The sequence below is a fragment of the Heloderma suspectum genome, chromosome 2, assembly GCF_057233095.1.
Source record: "Heloderma suspectum isolate Gila_16-S chromosome 2, 16-S_ref, whole genome shotgun sequence".
In the NCBI taxonomy this organism is placed as follows: domain Eukaryota; kingdom Metazoa; phylum Chordata; class Lepidosauria; order Squamata; family Helodermatidae; genus Heloderma; species Heloderma suspectum.
In genome coordinates this window covers 347721153-347740562 of record NC_139459.1, presented here as the reverse complement: position 1 = coordinate 347740562, position 19410 = coordinate 347721153, and the positions used below count along the sequence as shown (strand labels likewise).

At 46.1% G+C, this 19410-nt stretch overlaps 2 pseudogenes; both read right to left on the bottom strand.

The window, feature by feature from the left end:
- Positions 1–2033: 2033 nt before the first annotated feature.
- On the bottom strand, positions 2034–2533 carry LOC146355420 (erythroid membrane-associated protein-like; annotated as a pseudogene).
- A 4474-nt stretch (positions 2534–7007) lies between these two features.
- On the bottom strand, positions 7008–17838 carry LOC146355419 (zinc finger protein RFP-like; annotated as a pseudogene).
- Between the last annotated feature and the right edge of the window lie 1572 nt (positions 17839–19410).

Genomic DNA, 19410 nt, shown 5'->3' with positions numbered 1-19410 from the left:
CAGGCGACCATCATATCTATTACTGTGGGCAAGAATCCCTTAGAAGAAATGGAGTAGCACTCATAGTCAACAAAAGGGTGGGAAAAGCAGTCCTGGGGTACAATCTTAAAAATGATAGAATGATCTCAGTATGAATCCAGGGCAGGCCATTCAACATCACAGTGATTCAGGTCTATGCCCCAACCACTGATGCTGAAGAAGCTGAGGTTGATTGGTTCTATGATCAAAAAACGATCAACCTACAACACCTTCTAGAACTAACACCAAAAAAAGATGTCCTCTTCATCATAGGGGATTGGAATGCTAAAGTAGGAAGTCAAGAAATCACCGGGATAACAGGCAGGCATGGCCTTGGTGTACAAAATGAAGCAGGACAAAAGCTAATAGAGTTTTGCCAAGAGAACATGCTGATCATAGCAAACACTCTTTTCCAACAGCACAAGAGGCAACTCTACACATGGACATCACCAGATGGTCAATATCGAAATCAGATTGATTATGTCCTTTGCAGCCAAAGATGGGGAAGCTCCATACAGTCAGTAAAAACAAGACCTGGAGCTGACTGTGGCTCAGATCATGAGCTGCTTCTTGCAAAATTTTGGCTTAAATTGAAGAACGTAGGGAAAACCACTAAACCGTTCAGGTATGACCTAAATCATATCCCTGATGAATATACAGTGGAGGTGAGGAATAGATTTCAGGGATTAGACCTGATAGACAGAGTGCCTGAGGAACTATGGACGGAGGTCCGTAACATTGTTCAGGAGGCAGCAACTCAATCCATCCCAAAGAAAAAGAAATGCAAGAAAGCCAAGTGGCTGTCTGATGAGGCTTTACAAGTAGCTCATGAAAGAAGGGCAGCAAAAAGCAAGGGAGAAAGGGGAAGATATACCCAACTGAATGCAGAGTTCCAGAGAATAGCAAGGAGAGACAAGAAGGCCTTCTTCAATGAACAATGCAAAGAAATCGAGGAAAACAACAGAATGGGAAAGACTAGAGATCTCTTCAAGAAAATTGGAGATCTCAAGGGAACGTTTTGTGCAAAGACGGGCATGATTAAGGACCAAGAAGGCAGGGACCTAACAGAAGCAGATGAGATTAAGAAGAGGTGGCAAGAATACACAGAAGAACTATAGAGGAAAGGTCTGAATGTCCCTGATAGCCATGATAGTGCGGTCACTGAACTTGAGCCGGACATCATCGAGAGTGAAGTCAAGTGGGCCTATGCAATTCCCTATGCAATGTGTGGGTGCATGGAGTACAAGTCGTAAGCAAGCACAGTTTGTGACATTGCACAACATCATTGCTCTTTCTCTACTCCCATTCATTTCAACAAGACTCTTATAGGAGAAGGTCCTGGTAGATCATTCCCCCATCAGTTGCCAATAGGATTTTCCAGCTCAGACACCAATATCATGGGCCAACACTGTGCAGTTCTCATGTTTTTTCCCCCTTGACATGCTGTTATGTCTCAGGGGAAAATCATATTTTTATAAATCCATGGGTTCTGGAAGGATCAAAAACAGGAAAGCTGCTCAAGCAATTCAACTTTTTGGGAATAGCAATGTCTTGTCCCCATACCAGGACAATGGAAAGACAAAAAGGCAACCAGAAGATAAAATAATTTTCAGACAGATCTTTAATATCCCCATTACACAAGAGCAAGCAAATAATGATCAAGATTAATACAAGCATCAACAGAAGCAACTCATGTGTTTGCAAAGAGGAAAGTCTAATCTACATCTTTTCAAACCAACAATAATTCAAAGATAAAATGATTTGATTTTAGCACTGGGATTTTTTTCTTCATTAGCTATCAGTGGGAAGGAAGGCAATCTAGGGAAGCTAGTGGGTGGGGAACAGAAGGGGAAATATAGGGAGAAAGCTCCTGGCAGTGATTATATATGCACCACCGGGCAGGGAGAAAAATTGCGAATGTGCCATGGTACTGAAAAGGTTACCGATCCCTGTTCTAGAGTGCCACTTCCTTTCAGGGTGGTGGGATGGGTGGGGGTGGGGGTTCTCCTGAAGATTCAGTACTTCAGACAGGCCTTGAAAAAGGGTCAGATTATCTCACCACAGAATGATCCTGAATGGAAGGTGAAGATGAATTCATTAATGCCAGCATCAAAAAATTCCACCCATCCCTCTTCATAATGCAGGGCCGCCCAGATCTTCCCGGGCACTTGTCTCACACTGAAACGGGTTACACTAGGGGCTGTATAAGCTTCCAAACTACGATCTGAGGGGCGCTAGTAGACTTGCCTCCCCACTGCCCAGATCCCCTGATTAGGATTAAGTTCGATACACCCCTTCTTCCTGACAGAGTCTCTGGCAACCCCCACGGCCCACTGTACATCCCACCACACATCCGCCAATGACTTCCAGAAGTGAACTTCTCATGGCCCAGAACAAAAGCCTCAGAATAAAATCTCTCTGGGTTGTCAGGCAGGTTCAGAAGGCTATCTATTTTTCTTACACACTTCAGGTCCTTAGACAGAATGAGGCAAGGATGTGCCGTCTCTGGATCCAGTCACATTCACTGCAGGAGAGAGAAAGAAAGAGGAGGCAGGGTGATGGGTGTTGTCAGGGAAACCATCAGCCTAAGCTGCTGGAGAGTCACTCACAAAACCTCATTTCTCCAGATTTGACCTGAATCTTGTCACAGGTCTCAGCAAACAGCAGGAAAAGGGCCAAATGACACACAAACATTTATTAAACACAAATGTGCTAAAAAATGCAAGCAGGAATTTCACTTTGTTAGCGAAACAGAGAGCAGAAATAGGGCAATTCTTAATGTATCAGAGCTAAGGCAGACAGTAAGGCAGGAGACAAGTGGATCTTGCTCTTGTCGTCCACCCCCCCGCCCCATGCAATCCGTTTAGTGTAAAAAATGAAACCAGCACGAGTGTGCGTCTGGTCTGGCCAAACTCTCCTCAAGCACAGGCGGCTCAAGCTCAGAGGAAGGCACTTGATACAGGACGGGGCAAAGGTCACATGAAGTCTGACTCAACACCAAAAGATATGACCAAAAGATTAACACCAAGAACTATATGATATAGCACTGTACGGGGTTTCTGTCATTTTGCATACATATCAGTTCACCTTTTCGTATACAGAAGGCTGGTGTTGCCCCTATATCAGGGGTGGGGAACCTCAGGCCTGCAGGCAAAATCCAGCCCTCCAGGGTTCCCCATGTGGCTCTGCCCCCTTTTCCTGGCCACTGCCCCTTTCCCTGACAGACAATCATACAATGGTTTTCCAGCTTAGCACAGGTTTTTTTTTTTCCATTCTAAAGGTTGAAATGCTTCCCCTAAGGCATAGTTACTGGCAGTAATAATTTTAAACTACAATATGCTGGTGTGTTTTGTATTTTGGCCCCACCCACCACTGGAATACAGCTCCTGAGAGCTTCTCTGAAATAGAATTTGGCTCACTCCCACGTGAGGTGGTGGCTGAGGAACAAATTGATTTTACACCTCACAGCCACTGCACTACGCCAGCTCTCACCCACACACACCCTGGCCACCAACTCTAACCCATATAGCCCGGTTACAACTTATTTCCCAAGATGTGTGGGTTTTTTTATCATGGGGTGTTCAGCCATTTGCCTAACGCCACCTGATTAAATAATTGAACAAGGACGGAGACCTCACCCTCCATCAAAAGTTCCCCATGTGACTGAGTTACCTTTATTCGGAGCTTGCTTCAGAGAATCTGCTATGGGAGGAAAAGGGGACAAATGTAAAGCCAGGTCCTCACTAAACAAAAAAAACCTTCTCATACCATGCATCATTAAGGTGAGCATTTAAATTAGCATTATATTGAATGGATTTATTTTTTCATATGTGATCTCCAAGGACTAACAGAAAATGTCTTCCCCATCATTGCCCTCACTCAGAGCTAGCGGTCCCAGTCTCAATCACGCACTTTATCCCTTCAAAACTGTCCTTAGCCATTCAGTCCCAGAAAACAAAAATCATTAGTGGAGGAAAAACAGGGAAGGCCGGAGAGCTGAAAGGTGTTTGACTTGCACTGTCAACCAGTCCTTGGGCCTTGAGGTGCAGCTGCTAAATGCCAGTCAACCCAGAATAAGAGAGCCATCATTCATGACTTGATCCTGGATGAGAGATCTGACTCAACTTGTGTTGCTGACATGTGGTGGATGAGCTGAGAGGTGCTGTCCTCTCCCTGTTTTGTCCACCTGGTTTCTTGGAGCTTTTCTGCATGAGGTATTTACTGTATGTTCATCATTCCCTGACAGTTGTTTACATGTTCTTCAGACTTCTCTATTCACAGCTGTTTATGTGTTCTTTAGTTTTGCTTCTGTATCTAAAGAGTACTTTTGGCAAGTTTATTTTTAGAGCTGGGAAAATGCGGTATTATTTATGAAATTGAAAGAAAACATTTTCTTCACTTGCGTATCTGTGCTGTTCTGCTATACCACCTTGCCACCTAGAGGTTATGTAGCAGAAAAGCAGGAAAGGAAATGGTCTTCATGTAGTGCTCAGATCTCAGTTCTGTGATGAAACATGAAAGTAGATTTAACAGCCTCATGTAGAAAAGCCCTTGGTGCAGGCTGGATGATGTGAGGTGGGGAATGCTGTGCTAAGGATGCCGCTTACCCCTTCGAGAATTCTTGTCCAGATGAGTTCTAGATTTGAGAGTTTGTACCTACTTTGTGCACTAAGAACATATTAGGGATTCTGTACTGACAACCCTACTTCTCCTGCTCCCCACTCCTCCCAGCAGGAGCAGGATCTTTTTCAACTGAAAATGACTGGTCTGGCACAGGAAGGTACCCTCACTTCCTCCCTAAGGCCAGAAATGACTGTCTAAGCAAAGAATAATCCTTACTTTTCATTATTTACCAATCACATTTCCCCTGATGATCTCAAGGTGGCATACATGGTTCTCCTCCCTAAAATGTTAGGATACATTTTATCCTAACAAACCCCCTGTAGGGTAGGCTTACAGAGATAGCAACTGGCCCAAGGCTGCCAGTGAGTTTTGTGGCTGAGTAGAGATTTGAACCTTGGTCCTGGTCCAATACTCTTAATCACTAACAGCAGGGGTGGGCAACTTGTGGCTCTCCAGCTGATTTGGCCTACAACTCCCATCAGCCCTCACCATTGGCTATGCTGGCTAGGGCTAATGGGAGTTGTAGGCCAAAACAGCTGGTGGGCCAAGTTGCCCACCCCTGCTTTACAACACACTGGGCTCTCACACCACTCTTCATTCAGCCTAACAAAGACCCTGATGTTTGAATTATTATTGTAAGCCCCCTCAGATGTTCCTACTTGCAAGGTGGGACAATATACATATAGCAGTAAGTTCTATATGTTGCAGTATGTTCTCTCACTAAAAAAATCCATCTTACACTAAATTGCTCACTAAATTTGGCGTTTAAATTAGGATTTTGTTGAATGAAGGAATTTATGGGGGGAGGGCAATAATCACCACAGGGGACTCTCCTGGATGCCCTTTTCCATCTTTTCTTCTTTTCCCAGAATATTACCTTTGTTCAGAGCTCGATCCATATACACTGTTATGTAGAGAAAAAAGTGACAAAATTACTCAGACCATCCTATATGGCAATGAGCCTTTTCATGAATAATCTCAGCACTCAGCACTCTCACATGCAGAAAACTCCTTTGTATTAAGGTCAAGCTGCTGGCATGAACATTTTACTACTGAAGCCTGTGCCAAGGGCAACAAGATGAGAGGGAAGCAAAGTAGAAGGGGGATTTTGAAGCAGGATGTTTATTTTAGGGCTGTGCACCACTTTGGCTCCAGATCTGAATTCCGAGCCAAAGTGGGCCAATTCAGACCACCTCTGTCTGGATCCAGAGCAGGTTGGGATAGGCCTGAAGTGGCACGAAGGGGGTTGGATTGATCCAAAGCCCTTTGGAGCGCTTTGGGCTGATTCAGACAGCCCCCTGCCCCGCCGCACAAGCCCCTGCTCCTCCCCTGGACCCATGGGGAGCGCCTGCAGCCACTGCCGTCTTGGAGGGAGTCGCCATTTACCCCTGTAACATTGCGTATATTATGCACAACATTTAATTTCTGGAAGAAGAGTCGCCGTTTTAAAAGAAAATGGCAATTCCTTCCAAGATGGTGACGGCTGCAGGCGCTCCCCATGGGTCCAGGTAAGGATCAGGGGGCTCATGCAACTAGGTGAAGGCGGGTGAGCGAGCATGGGGCTCATGCGGGGGGCCTGAATCTCCCTTTGGACCAGAGTCTGAAGCAGGTCCAAATCGGCCGAGGTGGGTTGGAGTTGGTTCAGAAGCTCCGAATCAGCCTTCGAAGTGGGTTGGGGGGTGCCTACCCAGCCCTAGTTTATTTTCCTTACCTTTTGGACTAATGAACCTTGAGGCTTCTAAATGGAGCGGGGGCAGTGAAGGGGGTATGTCCTGAAGATGGCCAACACCAATGATACTGCCTCCATGTCTTGTTCTCCAGGAGAAACGCTCCAGTCTACTAAAGCATCTTGCAAAAGCAGTGGGACTGGCTCTTAAGTAGTCCCCCCACTTTTGAATAGAAAGGGAATTGATGTCCAGACAGGATCTGTATTCATGCACCACCTATGGAACGGTGCTAGGGAGCTTTTATTTATAAAATCATTTATATGCCACATTTTGGCCCTCAAAGTGTGCTGCTGAGCTTGCATAAGTGTGACCTTCTCAGTGCGTGTGCATTATCACAGTTCTTCATGGTAGTGAGGAAAGACGTTTATTGATTTGATTTGAGTTACACCCTGCCTTCCTTCCAAGAAAAATGGCACTCAAGGCAGCTTAGAATCATAAATAAAACATAGCTGAAAGCACAACAATAAAGGACAGCGTGCAGTCCAACAGACCTGCTTATACGCCTAGGGCCTGAGTTCCACAGCCTGGGAGCTGCCATCGAGAAAGCTCCATTTGCAAAAGCACAAAATGTGCCTCTGAAGGCTACACCAGGGGGATCCTTCCCCAGTGGTGGATTCTTTGATAAGCAGGGCAGTTGCATCAGATAAGCTCCTTCTCGTCGTTAGAAATGGACTAGATTGAGGAAGCAGAAAGAAAAAAACCTTCTTCTCAGAGATTGGTATCAACTTCCCTCCTTCAGCTGTTCCCAGTTCTTTTACAGTTCTCCATAGGTTTTCCAAAGCACAATGTTTATCTGAGTAAATTCTGAGTCTCTCTTCCAACCCAGGAGAAAGGTCCATCATATGTTCTACTGAATTTTTCTCACACCTGGAAGGGAACATGGTCAGGTTTAAAGAAGAGAAACAGAATGCCATTCTCCTGTAAGATTTTAGCGTTACGTGACAGGCAAAATTCTCTTACGCAAAATTCACTTATGTGTAGGTGCCCCAGCCTGCCACTTTAAAGCTTAATATCTTCTGACCAAAAGGGTTTCTACTCTAGTCAATTTCATTTTTTTTTAATAGGGGAAGAAGTGGGGGAACCTTATGTAGAAACATTCCCCCTTCTGAAATGAAACTGACTAGATTAGAAGCTTGTGTCTGGAAGGGTTCAGGATTTCTTCATCAAGTATCAGACTGCCTTTCCCACCAGGAGATATGACTGTGAATTCCCCAGTCTCACACTAATTTATTTGCTGCTCTTTGTGGGAACAGCAGGGGCAAATGGAAAAGATACAAGGAGCGCTGGTGCAGTTACAAAGCAAGAGCCCACTGCTCAGTGGCAGAGTAGATACGTCACATGTAGCGGTTTGCATAATCTACCCAAAGCACCCTCTGTTAAAAAGATTGCATGTCGCAGAGGGTAGGAAAGCCCTGCAGACAAGAACGGAGAGAGCTACTTTCAGCAGGAGTACGCTTTTCCGACCTCAGAGAGGGAGCTGGTGCAGTTCTCTCCGTCCCAGCTACAAGGAAGAGGGGTCGAAGGTCGGATCTCTGACTCCCCGTCCTGAGGTCGGAAGGCCGACTCCGACCGCAGAGGGATTTGCTGAGCTGTCCTATGGTCCCTGGGGCGCTTGCCCAGGGACCCTAGGATTGCAGTCTAAATGGATACAATGGCTTGACCCAATTATACTCCACAGGTTTTATGACTCTATTTTGCAGAAATCCAGTTGCATGTGTGAGTTTTCAAATGGGACTGAAGCTGTTCTACAGCAGCTGAGAAAGAACAGGGAGTGAGAAAGGCTTCCGGGGGAAAAAGTGGAGAGCAGCACCAACTACATTAAAAAAAAAAAAAAAAACAGACAAAGGCGTCAAGTTCATACACTGAAGGAAATTTGTGTCCCAGAGCTCTTCCACGTGAACTGTAGGGGAAATAGAAGGGGGAGTGGAGAAAGAGCCACATACCTGCTCAAGGTCTTCCTGATGTCCTGAAAAAGAGAGAAATGGGTCTCAGTTATACAGGCACAACAAATACTGAGCTTCTTCTTGGTCTAGTGGTGATTCCTTTGCCCCTTCCTTGTTTCAAGAAAACAAGTATAGTTCCCAGGAATGCACTCTTTATTCCAAGAGACCTGGAAGGTGTCTTTGTGTTAAATCTCACCTGCAGAAACTCGCATGCTGGCTGCAGGCACTTCCCCTCCATCTCTACGATCAGTTTACCAAGTCGGGAAATCTCTTCAGAGTGTGGCAATGTTCTCTTCCTGCCTCTTCTCCATCTCTTTCTCCAAACCTTCCAGCTGGCCTAGCTGCAAGTGCTGTTTCTCCTCAAGGAACTTCTGCATTCCCTCAAAGGCAGACCTGACCTTCTGCTTCTCTAGTTCTAATTTGAGTCTGGGGAAAAATACACAGAAATTTTAGGCGGGGCAGAAGCAGAACTTAAATGACATTCATCAAGGAAGTTTGCCAGAAGCCTATTGGTGGTATCCAATTAACCCCTTCTACCAACGGAACAAGTGGAGCGGGGAGGGGGAACGTGTCCCCCCGCATCCCTCCGCATATACTTAACTTCTCCCCCAAATTTTGGGTGAGACTTGGGACTGCACGGGAGATTAGGTGGAGAAATTCTTTTTGCAGAAATCCATTGTGTGACATTCACCCTGTTGCTTGGTTACTGCATTTTCAGACTAAAACAGTTCTCACTGCCTTGGTTACAATGGCTTATGAACAGAGGCTTCAGGCTGTCTAGGGGGAGAGGGAATCTGGAGCTGGTGGCTGTGGAGAGCAGGAAGCTGTGGTGTGTGGGGTTGTGGTGAAACTTCTGGCAGGCAGCAGAACCCAGTGCCGGGGGGTTCAGACAGCGGTCTGACCAGAAGGAACTTCAGCAAGTAAATTGAGATCGAGAGCAATTCTACACCAGCCTAAAATCCTGCAACTTTACTGGGGCTTTCTGCTTCCGTTTTAAATGCAGGAAGATTGACGGGCTCCCTTTACATATACTTCCCACTCTCCCCCCTTATCTGCGTGTTCCATATGTTTCATTATACAGCCACTAGATGGTGCTGTGGTCTAGCTCCTCTTATTGTGGGATTTCCTCTTTTCAGGGGGAAACCAACACACTGTAATTTGATAGCTCATTATCTCCAGTCTTTAAAAAAAATGGGATAAATGTAATTTAGCGAGGGAGATGCCCTGGAGGCTGACAACATTATGTAAAGGACCCTCAAACTTCCATGAGCAACCAATCTCAACAGCAGGATAAAAGCACCGTGTGGAGAAGCCCACAGTATTACTGCCTCCAAAGCCAGAGGCAGCAGGAGGAGTTGAAGGCAAAGCAAGACTGCAGTACGGCATCGGTTCCTGGTTGTGAGGGACTGGCTGGGGTGGAGCTTAGGGGAATCTGATCTGAGGGAAAAGCTATTAAGAGCTTATTAGCAGGGAAGACTCTTATTAGGTACAGTAACGGATACTTAATTTAAATACATTTTAGCATTCCCACCCTATAATTTAAACAAAAATAACACTTTGCTCCCTTATGTATATAATTCTCTTAATAATGCTCTTCGTTTTGGTTATCTTGTCTCTAGCGTTGGTGTCAATCCCATGCCCTTGCTTCAGTTACCAGGCCACTGAGGTACATAATACAAAAGGTTTATTTTGGTGGCAGTGGCCTTATGCTTATTTTCTTTAATGTAGTTGAGGCAGCCTGGTAGCAGGGAGTTCTAGAGAACCAAGTCTCACTGACTGGGTTCGAATGATCATGGGGGGAAAGAAGCCACCATGGCTTCTTCCTCCACCCCACGCGACCACTATTTGCATAATTACCCATGGCACCATGCAGGTTGCCATGTTGTCCGAACCCGGCACAGAGTGTGGCGGGGGTGGCTTCTTACCCACCCCAGAACCCATGGCTTCTGGTAGTAGGGGTTGTGGGGTGGGTAAGAAGCCAGCCCCGCCACACGCTGCGCCGGGTTCGGATGACACAGCAACATGTGCGGCATCACGGGTAATTATGCAAATGATGGTCACGTGTGCAGCATGCAACCTGGTTGTCACCACCACAGAACAGCCCATATGGATGTCAAACACATAAAGTTATTTCCCTGATTGACATCATGGGAAGCCTGCCGCTCAACACTCAGCCCTAACGTGGGAGCCATGAAAACAAAACACCTACCACACATTCTTGCCTTCCCAGCTCCTCAGTCAGTTTCTGGTTCTTAAGCTTCTCTCTTTTTTTCTTTAGAGATTCCAGATGGGCCTTGATTTTTTCCTGCAGAAACAGAAAAGGGGTTTCCTCTTAGGAGTTTAGTCTATCTGATGCCAGTCAGTGATTTCCTTACAAAATTATGTCTGATCTGACAGTGACGAGCTAGGAACTTGCCAACAGACCTTGAAGGAGTCGCAGCAGGTAGGTGTGGATACACTGGAGGATGGACGTCCAATGCAGCATTTCCCGTAAGCCCATCAATTGACTGGTGTCAGACTTGGCTTCCATCTGCTCCCAAAATGATAACAGCAAGTGGAACATCTTGGGGTCAAGGGGAAGCCGAGACAAGTCACTGCCATTGATTTGAGGGCAGAGCAACCTGAGTTGGTTCAGCTCCCCTTGCCCCTGAAATAACTGTTGGGTAGTAACACTTGCCCCTCTTTACCTCCTCCCTTGGAGCTAGACTGGGGAGAGAAAGTGTCTAGCAGTAGGCGACTAAGCTCCCTGCATCTTCATTACGCACTCAGCAGTGTTCTTCAAGGGTTGTGTGCTTCCTTCCTATCCAATGGAGACGGTAAAGGAGGGAGGAGGAGCTGGACATAATCACATGGCAGTTCCAGGAATTGGGCCCAGAGGCTTTGCACAGCGAACCTCATGGCTCCGCAAAATTATTATTACATATTATAAAATTATAAAATATAGATACTTCTTGATAGATTTTGCAAGTCCAGTAACATTTTATAAAATTGGTAAATATTCCAATATATACGTAATTAGTAACCCGATTAGCGCTTCGACATGTTGGGCTGTATCCAACAGGGCGCTGTGCCCCCACCATTTCCATTGTACCCCGGTCCCATTCTGCAAGCAAGAACCACCACTTGCACAACAGAGATATGGGGCGTCTCTACATTAAAGAAAAACCCCACAGTCCTACCAGGCTTTCTTTTTTGTGGAGCCTTTCTGCGTTTTCCACAAGCTCCCAGATGGCGACCAACAGTGGCCACGTGATGGCCAAAAGGGGAAGTTTTCCATTTCCAATGCTCCATAGTTTTCAGCGAAACAGCGCTATCTAGTGGCTACTTAATAGCGCAACAATGAATTTACACAGAGGGGAAAATCTGGGATAAATTTAAATACTTCATTATCCCTGAATCTTTTCAACATGGAATAACCGGGAAATACTGCTGTATGTGCCCTGGAGGTTGATGACGCTGTGAAAAGGACCAGCAAACGTCCGTGAGCGACCCACCATGAGTGCGTGATAAAAGCTTCATGTGATGGCATCCTCAGTGCTTCTGGGAGCAACTGGAAACAAGTGGAAATGTTTGTTTGTAGAATGGGGCAGTCAGTGGAACTCACATAAGAGAGCTCCACTGACCTGTCGCGAGTCCAAAACTCGCACTTCCACTCATTTCGGAGCTTCCTACAGAATTGGGGGGGGGGGGCACCTGAACATCAGAATCAGTGGGAGGGGCTGCTTGTGCAATGGCCACATTGGCTACTAACCAATGCTTTAGAGAAAAATACTATATATACTATTTAATTACTTTCAATACGTACATTTAATTCTATCTTAACCATACATCCAATTTGACATCTCCTTAATTTGTCTTACATTTAAAAAGGTAAAGGTGTCCCCAACCAGTCGTGTCCGACACTAGGGTGCGGTGCTGATCCCCGTTTCTAAGCCGAAGAGCCAGTGCTGTCCGAAGACGCTTCCGTGGTCATGTGGCCGGCATGACTGAACACCGAGGTGCACGGAACGCTGTTACCTTTCCTGCTGAAGCGGTACCTATTTATCTACTTGCAATTTCTTGCTTTCGAACTGCTAGGTTGGCAGAAGCTGGGACTGAAGACGGGAGCTCACTCCGTCACGCAGCACTCGGGTCTCGAACTGCTGTCCTGCCGACCTTCCAGTCTGCAGTTCAGCGTCTTAACCACTAAGCCACCGCGGCCCATATCCAAATTGCATTTATGATATGACTCAAACTCTAAAAAAGTTTCCAATTATTGAAAAAATGTACTTCCTTCTTCCTCCCATCTCTTACTTGTACATATTCTTTCAGTTTTATCATTCTCATGATTTTCCATACTTAACCAGCTTTTAACAGTGGGTATCTCATTATTTCTCAATTTATTAGCTATTAATATTTTGGCTGCCATAAATGAATTCCAAGCTAACTTCAGATGTTTACTTAACACTAACAATTTCACATCTCATTATACATATGGGGGGCTTTAAAAAAGTTTAAATAACCTTCCCCCACACACGCACTTTAGCTACCTTGTAAATATATTTAAGACAAGGGCAACCACACCAGAAGTGTATCCAAAGTTCTCTCACCCACCTCAAGGAATGCTGTGGCAAATCACTCCCAATTTATGCGACAAATGGATCTGCAAAAGTGGGGAGCAAGTTTCAGCCCACGTTTAGTTTAAAATTTAAACTTTGGCCATACCCTGGAGAAGAAACATGTCAGCTCATGACAAGCTTGACCATAGCATGGCCAAAGCCCTCCATCCCTTCATATTTTGTTACATCTACAAAACTGTTTATAGTATCAAACCTTCAATACCTCCTTCCTTCTAGCTGTATGAGGAGCTTTACTACTCCAGGCTGTTACACATTTAAAGGCCCCTTTAAACCCACAGCCCTTTGTCACATTTTGAAACATTCTTGTCTATTCCATCCTTTGTTGTAATCTGTTTTTGCTACCTCATCTGCCCCTCTTGATCAGTGAAAAACTTTATGGAGCAGCACTTTTCCTTGTGGATAGCTCTCCCCCACTTTTGTAAAACCAAACTCAGATGTGCACTCTACCTCTGGAGAGAAGGAGCACACAGCTTTAATTGGTTCTTTGTATTATTTGTTGTTGTTCAGTCGTGTCCGACTCTTCGTGACCCCATGGACCATAGCACGCCAGGCCCTCCTGTCCTGCGCTCTCTCCCGGAGTGTGCTCAAGTTCATATTCATTGCATCGGTGATGCTATCTAGCCATCTCATCCTCTGCCGTCCCCTTCTCCTTTTGCCTTCAGTCTTTCCCAGCATCAGGGTCTTTTCCAGAGAGTTTTCTCTTCGCATTAGGTGGCCAAAATATTGGAGCTTCAGCTTCATTATCTGTCCTTCCAATGAGCACTCAAGGTTGATTTCCTTTAGGATGGACTGATTTGACCTCCTTGCAGTCCAGGGGACTCGTAAGAGTCTTCTCCAGCACCACAGTTCGAAAGCATCAATTCTTCGGCGCTCAGCCTTCCTTATAGTCCAGCTCTCACAGCCATACATTACTACTGGGAAAACCATAGCTTTGATTAGACGGACCTTTGTCGGCAAGGTGATGTCTCTGCTTCTTACTATGCTGTCTAGGTTTGCCATAGCTTTCCTCCCAAGGAGCAAGCGTCTTTTAATTTCATGGCTACAGTCACCGTCTGCGGTGATCTTGGAGCCCAAGAAAGTAAAATCTGTCACTGCTTCCACTTCTTCCCCTTCTATATGCCAGGAAGTGATCGGGCCAGATGCCATGATCCTAGTTTTTTTAATGTTGAGTTTCAAACCAGCTTTTGCACTCTCCTCTTTCACCCTCAGCAAGAGGCTCTTTAGAGTGCAGCACTTCAACAGCATCATCTTTTAGGATTTTAAATAGCTCAGCTGGAATACTGTCATCTCCGCTAGCTTTGTTGTTAGTAATGCTTCCTAAGGCCCACTTGACTTCACTCTCGAGGATGTCCGGCTCAAGTTCAGTGACCACACTATCATGGCTATCAGGGACATTCAGATCTTTCCTCTATAGTTCTTCTGTGTATTCTTTCCACCTCTTCTTAATCTCATCTGCATCTGTTAGGTCCCTGCCTTCTTTGTCCTTTATCATGCCCATCTTTGCACAAAACGTTCCCTTGAGATCTCCGATTTTCTCGAAGAGATCTCTAGTCTTTCCCATTCTGTTGTTTTCCTCGATTTCTTTGCATTGTTCATTTAAGAAGGCCTTCTTGTCTCTCCTTGCTATTCTCTGGAACTCTGCATTCAGTTGGATATATCTTCCCCTTTCTCCCTTGCTTTTCGCTTCCCTTCTTTCCTCAGCTACTTGTAAAGCCTCATCAGACAGCCACTTGGCTTTCTTGCATTTCTTTTTCTTTGGGATGGATTGAGTTGCTGCCTCCTGAACAATGTTACGGACCTCCGTCCATAGTTCCTCAGGCACTCTGTCTATCAGGTCTAATCCCTGAAATCTATTCCTCACCTCCACTGTATATTCATCAGGGATATGATTTAGGTCATACCTGAATGGTTTAGTGGTTTTCCCTATGTTCTTCAATTTAAGCCGAAATTTTGCAACAAGAAGCTCATGATCTGAGCCACAGTCAGCTCCAGGTCTTGTTTTTACTGACTGCATAGAGCTTCTCCATCTTTGGCTGCAAAGGACATAATCAATCTGATTTCGATATTGACCATCTGGTGATGTCCATGTGTAGAGTCGTCTCTTGTGCTGTTGGAAAAGACTGTTTGCTATGATCAGAGTGTTGTCTTGGCAAAACTCTATTAGCTTTTGTCCTGCTTCATTTTGTACACCAAGGCCATGCTTGCCTGTTATCCCGGTGATTTCTTGACTTCCTACTTTAGCATTCCAATCCCCTATGATGAAGAGGACATCTTTTTTTGATGTTAGTTCTAGAAGGTGTTGTAGGTCTTCATAGAACCGATCAACCTCAGCTTCTTCGGCCTCAGTGGTTGGGGCACAGACTTGAATTACTGTGATGTTGAATGGTTTGCCTTGGATTCGTACTGAGATCATTCTATCGTTTTTGAGATTGTACCCCAGTACTGCTTTTCCCGCCCTTTTATTGACCATGAGTGCTACTCCATTTCTTCTAAGGGATTCTTGCCCACAGTAGTAGATATGATGGTCACCTGAATTAAATTCACCCATGCCTGTCCATTTTAGTTCACTGATTCCCAAGATGTCGATGTTCAGTCTTGCCATCTCATGTTTGACCACCTCCAGCTTACCTTGATCTGACATTCCAGGTTCCTAAACAATATTGTTCTTTACAGCATCGGATTTTCTTTTCACCACCAGACACATCCACAGCTGAGTGTCCTTTCGGCTTTGGCCCAGCCACTTCACTCTTTCTGGCGCTACTTGGAAATACCCTCTGCTCTTCCCCGGTAGTATATTGGACACCTTCCGACCTGAGGGGCTCATCTTCCGGCGTCATCTCTTTTAGCCTTGTGATACATTCCATGGGGTTTTCTTGGCAAGAATACTGGAGTGGGTTGCCATTTCCTTCTCCAGTGGACCACATTTTGTCAGAACTCTCTGCCATGACCTGTCCGTCTTGGGTGGCCCTGCACGGCATAGCTTATGGCTTCACTGAGTTACGCAAGCCCCTTCGCCACAACAAGGCAGTGACAAAGCTTGTTGTCTTTGTATTATACAACTGTGTAAAACAGGAGGTGGAACATTGCTGTGGAGTCAGGGGCTAGCCTTGCATGCCCTAATGCTCAAGATAAATCGTACAGGAGTGAATCTACACATAACACTCCCCCCAAAGAAACCAAGGCTATTTTTCTTACCATGGTGCATGGGTGATTTCTTACCTTATACTCTTGGGAAGCCTCTTCCAGAAGAAACACACTGTGAGCTTCATGCTTCTTAGATCTATCACACATCATACAGATGGGGGCTTGATCCTCCTTGCAGAAGAGCTTCAGGGGCTCCCAGTGCCTCTCACACACGCCCCTCTTGCCCTCTTCTTTTTTTCCCTCCTGAAGTTTCTTGACCAGCTCGACCACATTCGCCAGCTGCTGGTTCAGCCTGAAGTTCCGTTGCTGAACAATCTCTCTACACTGAGGGCAGGAAGCATCTGTGTCTGACTCCCCCCAGCACTGGGTCAGGCAGGCCTGGCAGAAATTGTGCCCGCAGTCTAGAATCACAGGATCTTCTAAGTATTCCAGGCAAAGAGGACAAGCAGTTTCATCACGGAGACCCTTAATTGGACCCTCAGTTGCAATGGCTGCCTCTGTCTGAAGTGCAAGAATAGCAGCATTAGGCTGACTAGGGAGCAGACTCTGTTGTACACAGGGAGACTTACTTCTGAGTCAACATGCATCGGATTATACTGTTAGTTTTGTTTTTGATTTCAAACACTGACTGGGTGCTTTTTTCCCTGGAACTGCTTAGAACAGGGGAGGATCCTGACTGCGCTGAAATCAACGTTATGGAATGAGCTGGAGGTGCCCCCTTATAACAGGCTGACCATATTTCCTTGAGACAAATACGGGATATTGGGGAGACAAAAACTGGATGGGGTTATGTAATATTCCGTATTCATGAAAAAGTAAGACGATAACAAAAGTTTCATTAGAGAAAGAATCTCTATGGGCGGAATGATGGTAGAAATTCCAGTAATACTCACCCTCCTGGCTCCCACACACTGAATGGGGCTTAGGGACCACCTCTTGAATTCCCCGCCACTGCAGACAAGCGAGGGGGCGGCGTCTGATCTTCGCTAGCTCAAGAAGCCTGGCCCTGACTGGATAAAGGAAATGGAACTTTACTGCACACATTGATTAGCATAGAGCCTTATGATAAATGCGTTCAGGTTTTTTTTTTTTTACAAAAAATTAAAAACGGGACAAAATTGACATTTATATTAAAACGACGGGACGGTCGGGAAATAAAAAATGGTACTGTCCCATACGCATGGTCAGCCTACAGTTATATACCAATACTAATGTTTTGAAAATGGGAAGATTAGGCACTCCTTAACTTTCTCCTTACTTACGTGCCATACTACTTTGCTCTACTGGTAATTCAGCGGAGAAGGGGAGAATGTAACCCCTGTAGGCTGTACTGGCGTCTTTCCTCTGTGCTCTCAAGGGCGCACATGAATATCAAGGAGACAATTCCCTCAATCCATCAGCCTCTCCCTCTCTCTCCGCTCCTTAAAGCTCCGTCCTGCCGAGCTTTGCCTGACAATATTAATTTTTAAACGGCAAACAAGCCTGCGCCTCTACCGAGCGCCTCGTCACTCCGCTTCCCGCCGCCACAAACCGAAAGGAAACCGGAGCAGGAGCCACGGCGAACATTCGGGAGCGCGTCGCCTGCGATTGGCCAGGGCGGCTCAGCCAATCCCCTGCATCACTCCCCAAACTGCCCCGTCCGATCAGGGAGGGCGGAGAGGGGAAACTGGCTCGTTCCCCCTTCCCAGAGTCGCCGGAGAAGCCTGTGGAAGGGCAGCCTGGGTAGAAAGCCGCATTTGGGGACTTCTGCTTCTTCCCGTACATCAGCCTTTCCCACTCCAGCGCCCTCCAGAGGCGCAATGGGAGTTGGAGTGCAAGACCTCTGAAGGACACCAGGTTGGGGAAGGATGATGGCCATTATTAGCTATCACGCTAACGGGGGATGCGTGTCTGTCTGTGCACCTGTGAGTACCATAGCACGAAGACCGTGAAGCCTAGACACCTGGAACTTGGCATGGGCACTAAGGGGAACCTAGGGGTGTGCGCCTCAGTGTTTGTTTTTAAATGCATCAATTAATTTAAATTAATTTGAATGTATCTGTGCCACAAGCCTGTAGTCATATCTTCAGTCGCTGCCTTGCAGGCCATACTGTTCGAAGCCACGACAAATCAGTAGGCCAAGGGACAAGAGTTAAATGGCTGCCCCCTCCTCGCTGATGTGGGACAGCTTCCCATCAGGAGAATGGAGTGGACAGGCCCCTCCCTCAGGGGCTATAGGGGTGCACCCTGGCAGGGGCTGTGCCTAGGGATGCCAGAGGGCATGGCCTCATTCAGATGGCGTGGGCACAATGCCTCCAACTCTGAAAACTGCATACATTTGCTTGAAGGCTTTGCTGTATCAAAAAGGGTTATTCCAGCCCGTACAAAGCTGGGTAGTCTATTCACTAGTTTAAAAAGGTAAAGGTGTCCCCAACCAGTCGTGTCCGACTCTAGGGTGTGGTGCTCATCTCCATTTCTAAGCCGAAGAGCCAGCGCTGTCCGAATACGCTTCCGTGGTCATGTGGCTGGCATGACTGAACACCGAGGTGCACGGAACGCTGTTACCTGGCCCGCCGAGGCGGTACCTATTTATCTACTTGCAATTTCTTGCTTTCGAACTGCTAGGTTGGCAGGAGCTGGGACTGAAGATGGGAGCTCACTCCGTCACGCGCACTCGGGTCTCGAACTGCTGTCCTGCTGACCTTCCGGTCTGCAGTTCAGCGTATTAACCACTAAGCCACCGCAGCCCCATTCACTAGTTTACACATAAATAAATAAAAATATTTAACTCTCCAGGAACTAACCCTGAAGCAATCTGTTTTGGGGGAAGCTTCTGGTGCTGCTCCCAAGTACATTTGCTCCCACAAATGTACCCCCAAGTGTCTGCTTGCTTCTGCTGCTTGCATGGTTAAGCCAACCTGCAACTCCGTGGAAAGTTCGTAAGGCTGCAAACCTATATACACTTACTTGGAAATAAGTCCTATTACGCTCTTAAGATACTAACATCTGAGTAGACATGTGTAGAATTGCACTATATAGTCCCAAAAGGACCCAGAACTTCTGCTGCTGGAAAGAGACATTCACCATTAAGCGGCAGCATAGATGGAATAGCTGGTTTTTGTTTGCCTCAACATGACTAGATTCGGGGCCAGATGTTTTGGATCCTGTGCTTCAGATTGGCCACTTCTATTTGTTTATACAAAGCACACTATTCTTTCCTAGAAACGGGGATGAGCACCGCACCCTAGAGTCGGACACGACTGGTTGGGGACACCTTTACCTTTTTATTCTTTCCTATTATTTCACATGTTACTGGGCTCAGATCGACCGGGACTCTGCACAAAATATGCACGTGTG